The sequence below is a fragment of the Triticum dicoccoides genome, chromosome 2B (genome assembly GCF_002162155.2).
Source record: "Triticum dicoccoides isolate Atlit2015 ecotype Zavitan chromosome 2B, WEW_v2.0, whole genome shotgun sequence".
In the NCBI taxonomy this organism is placed as follows: domain Eukaryota; kingdom Viridiplantae; phylum Streptophyta; class Magnoliopsida; order Poales; family Poaceae; genus Triticum; species Triticum dicoccoides.
The window spans coordinates 49,560,322-49,576,714 of NC_041383.1; positions in this window are offsets into that span (position 1 = coordinate 49,560,322).

The window sequence follows — 16,393 nt, forward strand, 5'->3', positions numbered from 1 at the left end:
GACCCCGACTCGGCACCCCGACCCGACACCCCGACCCCGAGACCCCGACCCCGACCCCGACACGGCACCCCGACACCGACACGACACCCCGACACCTCCCGAAAAGGTGTTCTTTGGCCTTCCAGAGGCCGACAAGGTCATATATTTGTGAATTATTAGTTAGGTCATATATTTTTTGATTTTGTTATGAAAAACATCATATATAATTGTGTTGATCGGGTAGTTTAAAATGTGCAATTGTTTATGTTGTACTTGATGATGATACACTTAAGTGATATACATATTATTATTCATGTCGGTACTTTTTTTCATGTTGTACTAATTTCGTTTATTCTTTGTCATGGCAGGTGTTGAAAGATGGTGGGCGCTGGTCGGGAGCGCGCCGAGGCCCCTTCTTTGTCGGCGCGTAGTGTGAGGTCTTCCATTCCACACGCACCTCTCCGCCGAGCGTTGCTGGACAGTATGGCGACACCGCCGGGCCCTTCTTCGTCGACCGTGGTGCCCAGCAGGGGACGAGGTAAGAAGAAGGGCCGAGGTGGAGCACGTGGTCGCGGGAGAGGAGGTAGGGTGACTCTTACGGCGCCTTCCTCGCCGCCGCCCCCAGCTGTTTCACCCGAGCATGTGACTGCTAGGGTGGACTCGTCTGAGGAGGAGGCTACACAGACTCCGGTCCACGAGCCTCCGGTCCACGGGTCTTCGGCCCACGAGCCTCGGGTCGACGGGCCTTCAGCCCACGAGATTTGGGCCCACAAGACCCCAGAGGAGCACACGTCTGGATGGGGTACTTGGTCGGGTCAGCCTGAGGATGGCGGGGAGCCGAGTGGCCATGCTGATGATGGCGGGGAGTCGACTGATTTTGAGGAGGAGGGGAGGAGGGGGGCAACGTCTACCAGCATGGTGCTACACGGCTCCCGTCCGTGCCGGCGACCCGCGAGCAGAGGTGGTTGATTTTCCCTAATGGGGAGAGGTAAGTGCATTTAATATTTTTGTACCTTATGCATTCACGTTTCTTCAAATAACTAATGCGTTGGCCTTGTCATGCTGCAGGGGTTGGGACCACCATGAAAGTGTCCGCCGGCCCAACTCCGTCCTTGGAGTTCTGATTTGGCAAAACTTTCCGGGGTTTGTCACGTTGCCTGGTGAGGGTCGGCTTCCAGAGGTTGGATTGAGTTGGGAGCACTACTTGGCTGCCCCGGCCCCGCCGGGTGATATTATCGACGGTGTCTTGTGCAAGACGAGGGCAGACATGGTGATCAGAAAGTTCTGGGTAATTTCTCCTTTACACACTTAAAAATCTTCAACTAGCTAGTTATTAATTGTAGTAATCAATATTGTCTCATTTGATTGCAGACATTCTACAGGTGTGAGGAGGGATACAAGGAGGAGGCGGCAGATGTTATCCACAAGGAGTGCAAGCGCCTACTTCAGAACTTACGGCATGAGGCTCGGGTGCAGTCTGTTCGAGACTACTACGCCGACCGTGGTATCAAGAAGTCCAAGCAGGAGTGCCGCGATAAGTTCATGAGTAAGGAGCAGTACATGCAGGTAATTCTTAAGGCCTTGTACTTAATTCCTTCATTTAGTAATTCATAGCCGTAGCGCTGAAGTTTATATTTGCTAACTTAGGCCCCTCAGAGATGGTGTGCGGATCGGATGGATTGTTGGGAGGTGTTGGTCGATGGGTGGTGCTCAAAAGAATGGCAGGCCACCCACAACGAGGCCAAGGACAAACGTGCCCAAATGGAAGGTGTGCCACACCACCAAGGCAGCTCCAACTTATTTCAGTACGGGCGGAACTGGGTATGTGGTTTGCTTCATGATTCATGCAATTCATTCATCATGCTAGCTTTAGCCCTTTAATTACTAATTTACTTTTTTCTCTCTTTCAGGCACGCTACAATAAGGCGGATAAGGTGCCAGAGGTGTACGACCTGTATGCCATGGCCCACACTGGCTCTTACAAGAAAGTCAAGGCATTCTCTGCGTCTGACCTCGATGATCCAAAGAACTTCACCAACATCTCTACCCATGACAAGCTCGTGCAATATAGAGATCAGGGGAAGGCGGGGAAAGGGGAGGACTTTAACCCGAGCCAGGGTCCCACTGATACAGAGTTGCTGATGATATCTGGTGGCGGGAGGTCCCATGGCTCCATAGCCATGGGAGATGGACTTATCCGTTGTCCTAGCACTCTCCCGGAGATCAATGCGCGCCAGTCGAGCTCCGCTCCTGAGATAAGGCCTCGTGAACGGCCAGTCCAACTCGCCATCAAGGTTAGTTATACGTACTCAGCTATCTTTCTCCATTACATTGTGTGTGCTTCCATCAATGATTACAAATGGTCATGTGAGTGGTGTTGCAGGCTGCTATACAGAGTGAGAGAGATAGAACGGAGAAACTTCTGGCGGAGGTGGCGGAGAGGTAACGGGAGTTGGAGGAGAGGACGACAAAGATGTTGGAGGAGGAGAGGGCACGGAATGACATACAGGCAAGGGCCATGTATGAGCTCCTTGTGGTAAGTTTCTTCTGCAGATTACTTGCTAGTCTTAACATTTGAGTCTCATTACTAACTAGTATGACTCTATTGTGAAAACCAAATGTGCAGTCTGTGTGCGAGAAGTCCGGTCAGACCGCTCCGCCGATGCCAGTGATTGCTCCTGGGAGCACGGTGAGTTTAATTTGAATGGACATTACTTGCTAGTCTTAACATTTGAGTGTCATAATGCTAACGAGACATTGGAAATGATCTTTGGTGCAGCTTAACTCTAGAAACGCATCGCACGATGCTTCTCCAGCTACCGGCATGAGCCAGCCCGCTCCTCCACCTCCCTGATCACGGTAAGTTTCTCTAGACTTAGACTTAGCTTTATTTCCTCCAATATGCTTACCATAATGACCTAGAGTTAGCTTCTTTTCCTTCAAAATGACTTAATAAGCTTACTTATGTCAAAAATTGCATACTTAACTCAGTTACCTCATAAAGGATCCATTTTACCTAAGTTAGCTCTAATATGACTCATTTTACCTTAGTTAGCTTACAAGTGATCCAATTTATCCAAGTTAGCTCTAAAATGACCCATTTTAGTAGATTAGCTCGTAAATGATCCATTTTACCTACGTTAGCTTTAAAATGACCCATTTCACCTAGGTTAGCTCCAAAATGACTCATTTCACCTAGGTTAGCTCCAAAATGACCTATTTCATGTAGGTTAGCTCCAAAATGACCCATTTCACCTAGATTTGCTCCTAAACGATCAATTTCACCTAAGTTAGCTAAAAACGATCCATTTCACCTAAATTAGCTCTTAAATGATCCATTTAACCTAAGTTAGGTCATAAACGACCCATTTCAACTAAGTTAGCTCATAAAAGCTCATAAATGATTCATTTCACCTAAGTTAGCTAAAAACGATCCATTTCACCTAAGTTAGCTCATAAACGATCCATTTCACCTAAGTTAGCTCATAAACGACCCATTTCAACTAAGTTAGCTCATAAATGATCCATTTCAACTAAGTTAGCTCATAAACAACCCATTTCAACTTTGTTAGCTCATATATGATCCATTTCACCTAAGTTAGCTCATAAATGACATATACTTCTTGTTCTGGTCTTCTTCTTGTTCTAGTCACCTATTTCTAACTTTCTTATTTACCATTTTGCAGATTTCATTCACTTCATGGAAGCTAGCTTGCTATGATGGAGTGCTTGCTTTTCCTTTGATGAAACTTTGCATTATATCTAGCTTGCTATGATAGAACTTGCTATCTTGACGAAACTTTGCATTGTAATATGTATATGGATGGAACTTGCTTATGTATGAACAATGTGTATGGATGGAACTTGCTTATGTATGAACAATGTGTATGGATGTAACTGATGTGATATGTGATATGAAACTTATGTGCTAGATATGTGATATGGAAATATATCTACATATGTCATATATATTTGCTGTGAAAATTGTTGGATTAAAAAAACAGAAAAAGAGACAATATGCAGGCTCTTTGCCGTCTGCCACTGACGGCAAAGGGTTCTTTGCCATCAGCAGCGGACGGCAAAGAGGCCACGTGGCAGGCAACTGTGCTTCGTGGGAGGCTGACCAATTTGGTCAGTTTGCCATCAGCAGCTGACGGCAAAGGCTTTGCCGTCCGCAGCGGACGGCAAAGGCCTGCCGTTAACCACCTAACGGAGTAACAACACATTTATTGCCGTCCGTCTTCTTTGCCGTCCGCTGCTGATGGCAAAGGCCCCTTTGCCGTCAGCTGCCCGAAGCAGACGGCAACGCAGCTCTTTGCCATCCCCTACTTTGCCGTCACCTTTTGCCATCCGCGGCTGACGGCAAAGGTCTTTGCCGTCCGCCATCCATGCCTTTGCCGTCCGCCGTGGCAGATGGCAAAGTAGCAGATTCCTGTAGTGTATATATATGACTATAATTTATTTTGCTTCCTCCTGGTTTCCTGACATCAGGGTCCCACACCATTGTCAACCTATGTACTCCCTCCTTTCCGGTTTATAGGGCTTATCTCAAAATTTTAGTTTTTCCATTTTATAAGGCTCAATTTGGTTGTTTTCCATCACATGTTCAGATTCCAAGGTGCATTAAATCATTGCATACAAGTATTAAGAGAAAATTGACCAATGCATGTACTTTATGCATGCATGCATTGCAATTAATGTATTGATAAACATAATTTTTTGAGGATAACAAGAGCATTAATTAGGTGCTTTTGCAAAACTACAAAAAGTATCCCACCACTCGCCATCTACCTTGATTGGTGAGATTTTTGAATTGAGCATTATAAACCGGAAAGGAGGGAGTAGTCAATAAACGAGAGAATTGCACAAGAAGCGGCCGACAGCTGGGACCAAGCAGCTCGAGCAGTATTTGTGTTTTTGAGGTGTGAGCACTGTAGAGTTTTTCGATGTTTACCCCAGATATTATTTTTTCTCCTCTGAACAACAACGAAAACATCGCTGTAGGTATTAACTGGGCGGGCTGTGGCCCGTCTAGCCCAGGCCAGATATCCAGCCCAGATATTAATTTTTTTTCAAGGTGAAAATGGCTTGCCCAGCTATACTTTTTTTGAGGAATACCCACGCAAGGTCAAGTTGTTATTCTCCGCCCCGCTGGGCTGCAAATCTTTCCTAGGAGGGATGCATTAGGCTTAACAAGAAAATGGGCTTTAAGAAATAATAAATGGGACGTAATTATAAAAACTAGGTAGTAACTATAAAAAAATGCACCAAACAGTGATTACTTTATAAAATATTATTTTTGGAATACTGAAAATTTTAATTTCATTAATTGTTGCGAGTGCAATGTTTCGTTGGATTTTTACGTAATATAAATTTATATTGAAATTGTATTTAATCTGACTAGAAATTTTGGGATAAAAATATTCAGATCCCATCAAAATGTGGGAAATTTTATTGAATTCTGTTTTGAACTGTTGGTTGAAATGGGCTGTACTTTTAACAAACTGTGAATGGGCTTTAGTAAATTCCATTAGAATTCAAAAATGGGCTACACATTCTTACATATCTCAAATGGGCTATAAGTTCTCTGCCACACACTTCTGGCCTTACTAAGTTAACGCGTCCCCTAAAAAAACAGAGTTGACGCATATGCAAGGCTTTGTCAACTTATAGTCAACACATGGTTCTAGGAGTAGTGGCCGTTGGATGTCCATCCAATGGATGCCGTGCCTCTTCTTCAATCTCGGATATTCTAGCTTCACCCGCCCCAAAAATGATTCCTCCCCCCTGACATCTGGGGCGCACCGTTTCGGAAGCTGACCTGTGGGCCTACTAAGTTAACGTACCAAGGGCTTTGTCAACTTAGTCAATATAAACGATTCTAGCTGCAGTGACCGTACGATGTCCATCCAACGGTCGTCGTGCTTCTTCAACCACTGGTGTTCTTGGTCCAGCCGCCCAAAGCAGCGCCGGTCGTGCCGCCTGCTCCTGCCTCCCATGGCCGGCTGTGCTGCCGCGGAGGCCTCACCGCCCCTACTACTCCCACCGCTGGCCAGGCCATCCCTCCACTCACCAACACCCCCTGTTATTCTGCGGCGACGGCAGCGTAGCCAAACCAGTAAACCCTCGTACTCCTCTCCGCGTGTGCATCAACTGCCGCGTCTTCCCCGGCTCCGCGTCGTCCCCTTCCTAGGTCTCGCCGTCGTCCACCACCGTGGTGCTCTCGGCGCGGCGTGGTCAACGTGGTCAAGGAACGCCTTCCATCGGACGTGGACTGTACGTGGAGAGGCTAACAGCTGGGTCCACGACAGCCGCAAGGAAGTGCCTCCTTATTACGTGCAAAATAATTATTCCTCCACCTGATAGCGTGGACCCACCGGACAGGCCACCGTATTTCACGAAAAAAATGATTCGCCCCCTGACTGCTGGGACCCACGAGCTGCATCTTCGCACGCAAGGAAGTGCGTCCGAAAAAAATGATTCGCCCCCTGACTGCTGGGACCCACCAGCTACATCTTCGCACGCAAGGAAGTGCGTCCGAAAAAAATGATTCACCCCCCGACTGCTGGGACCCACCAGCTACACCTTCGCATGCAAGGAAGTGCATCTGAGCAAAAAAAATGATTCGCCCCCGTGACTGCTGGGACCCAGCAGCTACACCTTCGCACGCAAGGAAGTGCGTCCGGGCAAAAAAAAAAATGGTTCGCCCCCCTGACTGCTGGGACCCACCAGCTACATCTTCGCAGGCAAGGAAGTGCATGACAGTCGGGACCCACCTGGTCGAAGCGTACGTAGCGTTGTCATCTTGGTCGCGAACGTGTACGTACATACTGGTTGATGTAGAGGCGCGCACGTGTCATAGTAGAGGCGCGCACATGTCATAGTAGAGGCGCGCACGTGTTGTAGTAGAGGCGCGCACGTAGCATGTACACCACTACAAAAAAAATACACTTTCGTGATGATACATGTTTGTCACAGTAGGTCGCATTTTTTGTCATGCATGTACATCCATGACGATTTTATGACAGAATCAAGATAGTCATACCTGTGCTGTCGTAGATGTGTTCTATGACATTACCAAAATTATCATCACGGAAGTGTCCACTTCCATGATGATAAATCGCGCGTCACAGAAGTGCTTTCGTCAAGGGTGACCGACACGTGGCATTCACTATAACAGAACACCGTTAAGCTCTCGGGTCGGGTTTTGGATCCGATAACCCGTTAACAGCCCCGACTAATGGGGATTTTCCACGTGTAAAATCATCATTGGTTGGAGGAAACACGTGTCGGCTCACCGTTGGGACAGATGTCATCCACTCATTGGACAAAAGGCGCCTATGATACGCCGACACGTGGCACGGCCCAACAGAGGCCCATTCCTGTGAAAAGGGCGACCCGTTTGACTTGGTCAAAAGGTGGCGGGCCAGCCCATGTAAAGCCTGTTAACGGCCTGTTCGCATATAGCCCATTTACAGCCCGCTAACCCAAGGCCCGTTACGCTCTATCCGAATTAGTCCCAGTAGCGTCACCTGGGCCACCCAATATGATTCCAGCCCGTTTTCACTTCTGGCCCATGTATGGCCCATGATGTCTTTCGGCCCATATGAGGCCCTATGTAACTCTTGGCCTATTAACGGCCCGTGGTGAAGCTGGCCCGTGATGAACAGTGTATTACATTATACCCATTAACGGCCCGTGGTGAAACTGGCCCATAATGAACAGTGAATCACTTTATACCCATTAAGGGCCCGTTATTCCGTCCGTTTCCATCCCATGTTATCTTTCGGCCTACTCAGAGCCCATTTATTCTTGGGCTCATTTCCAGCATTCGTTTACTTACGGCCCGTTACTGTCATTTTCTACTTATGGGCCAAATTCAGCCCGTGTTTACAGTCGGCCCATTTGTGGTCCGTTAACACATTGGGCTGTTTTCATAGTGTCATGAAATACGGCCTATTAATGATGGCCCGTTATGGTCGGCCCATGAACGGACGATTCCAACTCTAGCCCGTTTACGGCCATAATGCGGCCTGTTATTGGCCCATGTTTGGCCAATCGATCATACTGCCCATATAAGGCCCATTGATGATACGACCCGTAGAAGGCCCATTGTTTGTACGGCCCGTAGAAGGCCCACTGTTTATACGGCCCGTAGAAGGCCCATTGTTTCTACAGCCCGTAGGAGGCCCAGTGTCACTATAGTAAATATTAGCCCATGATTATTGTGGCCTAGTTTTAAAAAATAGGTTATTGGAGCCACTGGCAAACCGCGGAAAAAGAACTGCAATGACTACAAGCTAACAAATAAACAAGACAACAAGGAAATAAATAAGCAAGCAACTTACACTAGGCTATCACGGCTATCACACATATTACATCCACTGGGCATCAAAGTTCGCCACTAGTGCAAATAAATGCGCCGACAAAAGAATATACAAAACTGAGAGCACTTTAGAAGGCACTAGGCCTGGCCAGGTCGGGCCCCCCAAACAGCTGAAGAAGCTGAGTAGACCTCAATTGTGTCAACGATAGATGCATCAACACTAGATTTAAGGCATGATGGTGCGCACGGTAGTCCTCTAACATCTTCATTGCATCTTTGACTTCAAGTCGGAGCTGAGCTGAAGTAAGCCTTTCCGCTTTAAGTTGAGACTAAAGAAGTCGAACTGATTGAGGCAGCGACTGCACAGAGGTTGTCTCACACCTGCTGGTGAGTAGCTTCAACTCACTGTCTTCATCAAGATAGGACCTTTGAGTCATCTCGCTGTCCTCAAGATGGTTTGGCTCACTATCTTCCCTAAAGTTCTGCCTGGCGTAAGAGATACGACTCTGAAAGAGAAACAAGGAGACACATAACAGGTTTCACAATTATATAAGCAAATAAATGGATCTGTTCTGCATAAGGAACATGTTTTTACAACTACAATTTGAAACTGGTAGTTGTTGCAAACATCCAATCAGATGTAAATAGCAAAGCAAACAGCAGTGGAGGCAATGATGCCTATCCAAATCTATACTAGAACAAAGTTTGAAGGCTTGAGAAGGATGAACTTACATTACATGTTAACACAGGCTGGACAAAGCCCTTCTCCATGTTGATGGAAGGATAATTCAGTAAATTGCCCAAAGAAAATTCTTTATAAGCGTTGCCATTATTCTACATTTTGCAAAGAGTAAATATAGATCAAATAATATTGGAAGAAACAAAGGATAATGAAGCTCAGGTGCAGACCGATGATACATAATCAAATAGCAATTAATTAAGTACAACGTTACAAGGCAAAAGGGAGAGAGGTACTGACAAGAGCAATGCAGAGCCCATTATTGTTTTGAGATCGTATGATCCTTTGAGCAAGGAGATTCAACTGAAATTAGTTTTTATACAAGAGAGAAGGTAAGGGACAAGCAGAAATTTAGGAGTTCAAATTTTGAATTGATATCATAGACCGTACCTGACGTTGGGCTCCCAACAGTTCTAGTAGGGGTTGGGCCACTGGAGTAGGTGTAAAGTGTGGTACAGTTGGTCCTGTGTTTTCTGTGGCTGCTGATCTATCTGATTTAACAGGTACCTCTACCTTTTCCAAATACCTAGTTTGTAATCCTTGAGGATCTGCACTCACCCTCTTCCTTTTGGACATCTATCACGAAAGAACAACATTTGACTGGAAAAACATAGTGTGACGACACATGGAATAGGTACAGAAAATGGATAGTTATGGCATATACTCATATATGATGCTTAAACTAAGCAGATGGTGTAACAAAGTAGAAGAAATGCAAGAGGTCAGATGCAAAATATGTGCGACCAATACAACTTTGCAAAGTTAGAGCAAGCACCTTGATGGGTGAATAAGATAGGCCATCCTCCACCATGCCAAGTTTGTTAGCCAGTGGATCGTTCCGCAATATTCCTCTCGTGCGCCCATTCTCATATTCATTTTGATAATGTTCAATATCTGACATGCATGAAAACATAAAAACAAGTGAGATTTTCTTTGTAATGCAGAAGTGATTCTAATCCAATACTGCCTCCCTGTAAACCCCTTTGTGCTATCTCTGCAATTCTTTTAAAAGATGGCATGCATGCTGTAATTTGTTGTGTGCATTAATATAATGTGGCCTACTCCTCAAAACATGAGAGCTCCAGAAGTGATGACACTTCGCAGATGATAGCTTCAACATATAGTAAAGAAGAACAAGTCGACCTGACCTGACAGATTTAAAATATACTAAGGGAGAACAACTCGACCTGACCAGTCGACCGCAAGAGAAGAGTATCATCTTAAAGAAGAGCAGAAGAGCAAGCGGATTGAAGATATTACAAGTGTTTCAATACAATGTCGGTTGGCCACCCATGATGAACCAGAGCGCACAGAGAAATACTATTCTTTCCGGTCTCTCCATATGTGGCTCACATGCATTTCGAAACTAAAGTAGGAACTTTTAGCTAACCAATTAAACATCTCTTAGTTTTACTAATATCAGCAATAATATCAGATATGAATTTGTACAACTAAGCTTGTTTAGCTCGATGGGTGGAGCAGTGCTATTATGACACGAACCACGTAGGATGATTGTGGTCATCATAAAATGGGGAAAACATAAGCATGATCAGTACAATGTTGACCGTGGCAGTGGGATGGTAGATCTGAAGCTGCAAACCGCACAAAGGGTAGTTAGCAACCGATGTTTGCTTTGAAATAACAACTAAGATTTGGTATGGACAAGAAAGTACGGTCAACAAGTGACAAAGAAATGCAATTATGCTGTCTCTCTATATGTCGCGACATGCATTTGGAAACTCAAGTGTGACCTTTAGATAACCAATTAAATGTGTCGGTTAACTAATATCAGTATCATATCACAATCATATTTGAACAACTATGCTTTCGAATTCTGAGTGTTGTGTTGTTTAGCTTGAAGGGTGGAGTAATGCTAGTACGATAGAAAGCACCTACGGAGATCATAGTAGAGTAGATAAAAGGGGAAAACCCTAAGCATCAAGAGAAAAATCAGGAAAGTGGAACTAGCTGGACCAGTGGGTGGCGCACATGCTTTTCAAAACGAATATAGGAACATTAGGTGACCAATTAAACGTTCTCTGTTTTAGTGATATGAGCATCATATCAGATTCGTATTTCAACACGTAAGCTTTGGGTTGAGGTCTTGAGGAGCAGTGCTAGCACGACACGAAGCACATACGATGATGGTAGTGAATATAAAGGGGGGAAACCATAAGCTTTATGAGTATAGTGCCCGTGCCATGGCGGATCTGAAGGTGCAAATGGGACAAAGCTACTTCGCAACCAATGTTTGCTTTCAACTAGCCACTACGATTTGGTACGGACAAGAAAAGTACAATAAACAAATTACGATCTATTTTTCGGGTGAGATCAATAACTTAAGCACATCTGGAAGAGTACCACCTCTCTTGCGATGCCGTGTAGGCCTATGCTGACACGTTGAGGGTGCTGCGGGTGCGATGGCTGTCGGCAGCGGGGAACAAGACGTTAGACGGCAGACGGGCAGGTCGGGGGATATATCCTGTTGCCATGGACGAGGCGGTCATAGGAGCGACAGCGGCAAGGTGGACAACGGCGCCGATGAAGCGAGAGGAGGTGATGAAAGGATCCTGGTCCAGCGTCGTGGATGAGAGACGTCCATCTCTTGCAGTGGACGACGGGGTAGGGGTAGCGGCTCCGGCAAGGTGGAGGATGGGGTGGCGGACGGAGGAGGCTGGCCGCAGTGCGGAGGTTGTCGTGCCGCCGACGGTGTATGAATGGGGAAATGGAGGGGAGGGGGGATCTTAAACTTTAGGACACGCTTCTCTGAAACGGGGGAAAGTTACGAACTTATCCCCCGTTTATCGCGTCGGTTGGGGATAGGACGGTAATCTCGCATCTCCCAAATATTTGTCGGTAACTATTTCGGGCGAGGAGAGGGTGTTTTGCCGCCCACAGTTGGCGGCCACGGTGTACGAACGGGGCTGACAGGTAGGGCGGTTGTGTTATGTCTGATGGAAGTTACACATCTGCCCCTATTTAAAATATTAGCCTACATCGATTTCGGACGAGGAGAGTTTGTTTTGCCGCCCACCGTGTATGAATGGGAAATGGAGGAAGAGACACATGTCTTTCGGACGAGCTTGAATCCAAATGTGTTTTGGCGCCCACGTTTGGCGCCCACCGTGTCTGAATGGGCTCAGAGGCCGTCATGTCACGTCTGATTGAAGTTACAAGTCTACCCCTATCGACAGCAGTGTAAATCTGGTCGATAAGGATGTTAAGTGTCAGGGGTAGACAGTAATTTCCATCTCGCAAACACTTGCTTCGGGCAGCCCACAAATTATAGTGGGTGTTTAGCCGCTTCGTTCAAAACTTGGGAGAATTAGCATTCATGTTTGCCCTGGCACCTGGCAAACTAAATTCAAATCCAGTTTGTATTCGATTACGAATATCCACAGATAATTATACGTTTTGTTATTTATTTCTTCAAAAACCACCACAAAGATTTATTCCACCTTTATATATGATTATGATTTAGAAATACTGTGATCTTCGAATTCAGTAGGTTGGATACACTCTGATTCAAACAGTTATTTCATCCAATACAATATGCTCACACGAAAAACAGTTCACCTTATGTCAATCATACAAGTACTAAGGATTACCTCGCCTAAAAAATTCAGATCATTACAACACATGGACAACATGGAATTTCGGACAACATAGGGGGTCTTGCAACATAATTCATTCAGAGACATGATACAACATGCAAGTACAATAATCTAATGACAATTTCAACTGGTATCTAAAGAAGAACCGGGATTACCTTGGGCTTTAGATAGCAGAAACAGCAGGACCTCCTCCGTCTTCAAATGCAACATTCTTACTTCCTCCAATTCTTGGGTTGCTTGCATAATGCGTGCCGCTAATTCTGTAATTTCTAGTCTCAAGATAAGGATTACCTCATTCATGGCAGCCACACCATCTCTTTCTGCCTCTAGTAGAGCCTCAAGCACTATAATATCTGTGCTCAGACGTCTCTCCGACGGTGTTGCCTTTGAACTGCTACCATCTGGTAACATGGATGGCGCACTGCTTCCACAAATAGATTCTGGGGTTGTACATTGTGTCCTAGTGTGAACAACATCCTGAAAGGTTTCCGCTGGACATAAGTAAGAGATAGTCATCGTATGATCCAGGCAGTAAGCTTACATGGTAAACGATGGACGAGTTATTGTCGAGCATGGCAAACGATATTTAAATGGTTCTAAGCAGCATCAGCCGAAAAGAAATTAAAATGGTAAGATGAAAGTTGAAAGGGAGTGTACAACCGCTATATTTAAGTTGCCAAGGCATCTAAGCAGTTGAAATAATCTGAGAAAGCACTTAACAGTGTGGCCTCATATAAACTACAAAGACAGTCTTGTGATGAAGTTGGGAGGAAAAGTTAAGGACTCAAATGAAATAGGCATGCATTTCTTTATGATAGTATAGCAGGCACTGCTGACATATTGGCCAACTCAGGTATAACGTAACAACAAACAAGCATTCGAATCAAGCAATACAGCTAAGCAGACAACTGAACTATTTGTAATTCGGTAGGATTACACGTTGAGGGCACAAGCCAAGAAAGCAGCCCACTCGCATTACATTTAACATGTACTAAAACACACTGGCTTACCATATGTTGCTGTGAAGCCTAGCTGCTGTTGCAATGTTCTTTGAAGATATCGTCAGCATCCCGTGGTTGCAAATCTAGTTGTTGTAGTTTATTCTGCACCATCTATTTAGGTAAAATTAATTTTAATCGCATGCACTGGTCTTAATTGATCATCAATGGTTCATCTAAACTAATGAAAGAAGGGTGTGTGCATACACGACAATATATCTGCTTACCTCTATTTTTATGCTTGTTCGAGGTGCCACCACCAAAAGAACAAATATTTTGCTTGATGGGGTTGGCAGCTCCATAATTAATAGAAGCATCAAATTAGTCATGCAGCTTGGGAAGATCAAGAACACACAAATAAGTAATGAACAGAGGCTCGGAGCAGTGATGTAATAGCTAGCATTAGAAAATGTAGGGTAAAACAAACAAAAAGCAGCGGAACCACATGCTAGTTTGCTGATGTGTAATTAATCATAGAGAACATTAAGCAGTCTGATGGAAGCAATAGGTGGCATCAGAACAAAACTAAAGCATATTAACTATATGTGCACTGGTATGTAATTTAACACATGTAACATGTTCACTGCCAGAAGTATGGCCCTACAGGTGCAAGCAGAATAACACGTCTCATGAAAAACTGAATGATGCCCTAAAGAAATTCAAAGGTGCGGTGCTTATGCTAGGAAAGTGAACGTAGGCGCCGGCCGTTGGATAATAGTACCTGATTCTCGGTGGCGTATGTGTATCGTTGTCATACTTGATAGCTAAGGATCATCGATGGTGCTCGTGTTGCGGTTGAGTTTGGGCCGGCTGTCGCCGTCGCTGAAGCTCCTCCGGTGCTACGGTTGCGGCGCCTGTCGACATACAAGAAAGCTCATCTGTGGTAAGTGAACAGTTGCACGATAAAGAGAAAAACCGAAGGAGTACAAATCGAAATAACCTGATGAGGCTGCGGCGTCGGTAAAGCAGGGCCGGTGGAGTTGAATATGGCGTCAGTGGAGCGGGTCCGATGCATTTGATGAAGGCTTCGGCAGGAGCGTTGTATAGTGCTTTCGGCGAGGCTGATCTGTTGCCTCAGACGAGGGCTTGTATGAAGGGCCAGCGAAGGGGCGAACGAGGGAGTCAGTGAAGGGCCTACGCTGTGGTGGAGGGTGCCGGTTAAGCAGATCCGGTGCGGTGGACCATGATGGCGGTCAAGGAGATCTGGAGCGATGGACAAGCCAGTCGCTGAAGCGGCTCCGATGAAGTGGTGAGTTGGTAGATGGGGGTTCCAAGGTGCGGAAGGTAGATCCGGCGGGGTGTGAGGTCCACCGCTGCGGCGGAGGACTAGATTCGGCGGCTTGCCGTGGTGGTGGGGGGGGGAGGGATCGGGGAGGGGAAGGGGAGGGGCTCTGGGGAAGAATGTTGGGGGCAAAGAGGGGAAAACAATGGAGTTACCAAAGCAGCCCTTTTCCGTTCATGTGGCAGGGGTAAAACAGGAATATCACAAGTATTATGCTCTCGTACGGCCGACGATATCATGGCCGACAATTTGTTTGTTTTTCACGCAAAAAATATGTGCAAGTTTTGAAAATCAATGTCTCCAACTCGAAACTTAGATTGTCCATTCAATTCAAATATGGATCATTGAGCTACTACAAGCAAATACCATCATACGGACCAATTCAAATGAAATTCCAAATGTGTTTATCCTAAATATGATGACAAAAGCAAAAATGTGTATGTGTATGAATAAAGTGGATGATTATAAAGTTTGAACATGCCCGTATGTGTATATCTCTAGGTTTGATATATGAATTTGAAATCACGAAATCCCGGCTTAAAAAATGTACCTCTGTTTAAATGAATTACAAAAGCTAATGATGGAGTCGAATTCCAAAATTCCAATCTTAGGTTTGTAATTCTGGTACATCAAGGTATATCACGCATGTTCAAAAGTATCGTTATCTCATAGTACAAACTGTGAAACAAATGGATCAACCATGAGTGCACAATATCTCAATTACGCTAAAGTCCCTCAAATATAGACACCTCACTCTTTATCTGAAGTCACCCCCCACCACACACACACACACACACACACACACACACACACATAGAGAGAGAAGTCGTTCTCTCCCCCAAACACCAACAAACGAGCACATTAACACCCCTCTCTCTTGTAAAGTCCGGACCCCAACATAGGTCTCTATCACTTTGTCTCTCGAGCATGCACACATCTCTTCCCTCACTCTCTAGGTCTCCTGCTATCTCTCTTACCCAAGCACACACACTATGTAGAGTGTATATTTCCCATACACACAAAATGTCGCCCCCAAACGTCAAGCTGCCTAGTTATGTGGTTCTCGCGCACTCACCTCACACACCACCCCCACTGCAAACAAGCACACTTTGTCTCCTTGTGCACCACTCTCTTCTTTCTATCTCTCCCACATGCAGACCCACCCCAGCTCCTTCCCTGCATACATATATGTCGTGACTCTTTGCATAGCTCCCTAATGTATAATCGTTCTCGATTTCGCACATTGTTATGTACACCATCTATTCTAGATCTCTCATGAAGTCCCTATCACACACACGATGACTCGCTTCCCTTGCATCTCCGTTCATAGGCCAATTTCGGACAACATCAACATTGTCTCCCTATCTATACGCCATTTATGGACACAAACGACCCCTCTCGCCCCCTCTCTTCCTTTCTCTCTCTCTTTGTCGCTAGCTCTCTCTTTCTCTCGCT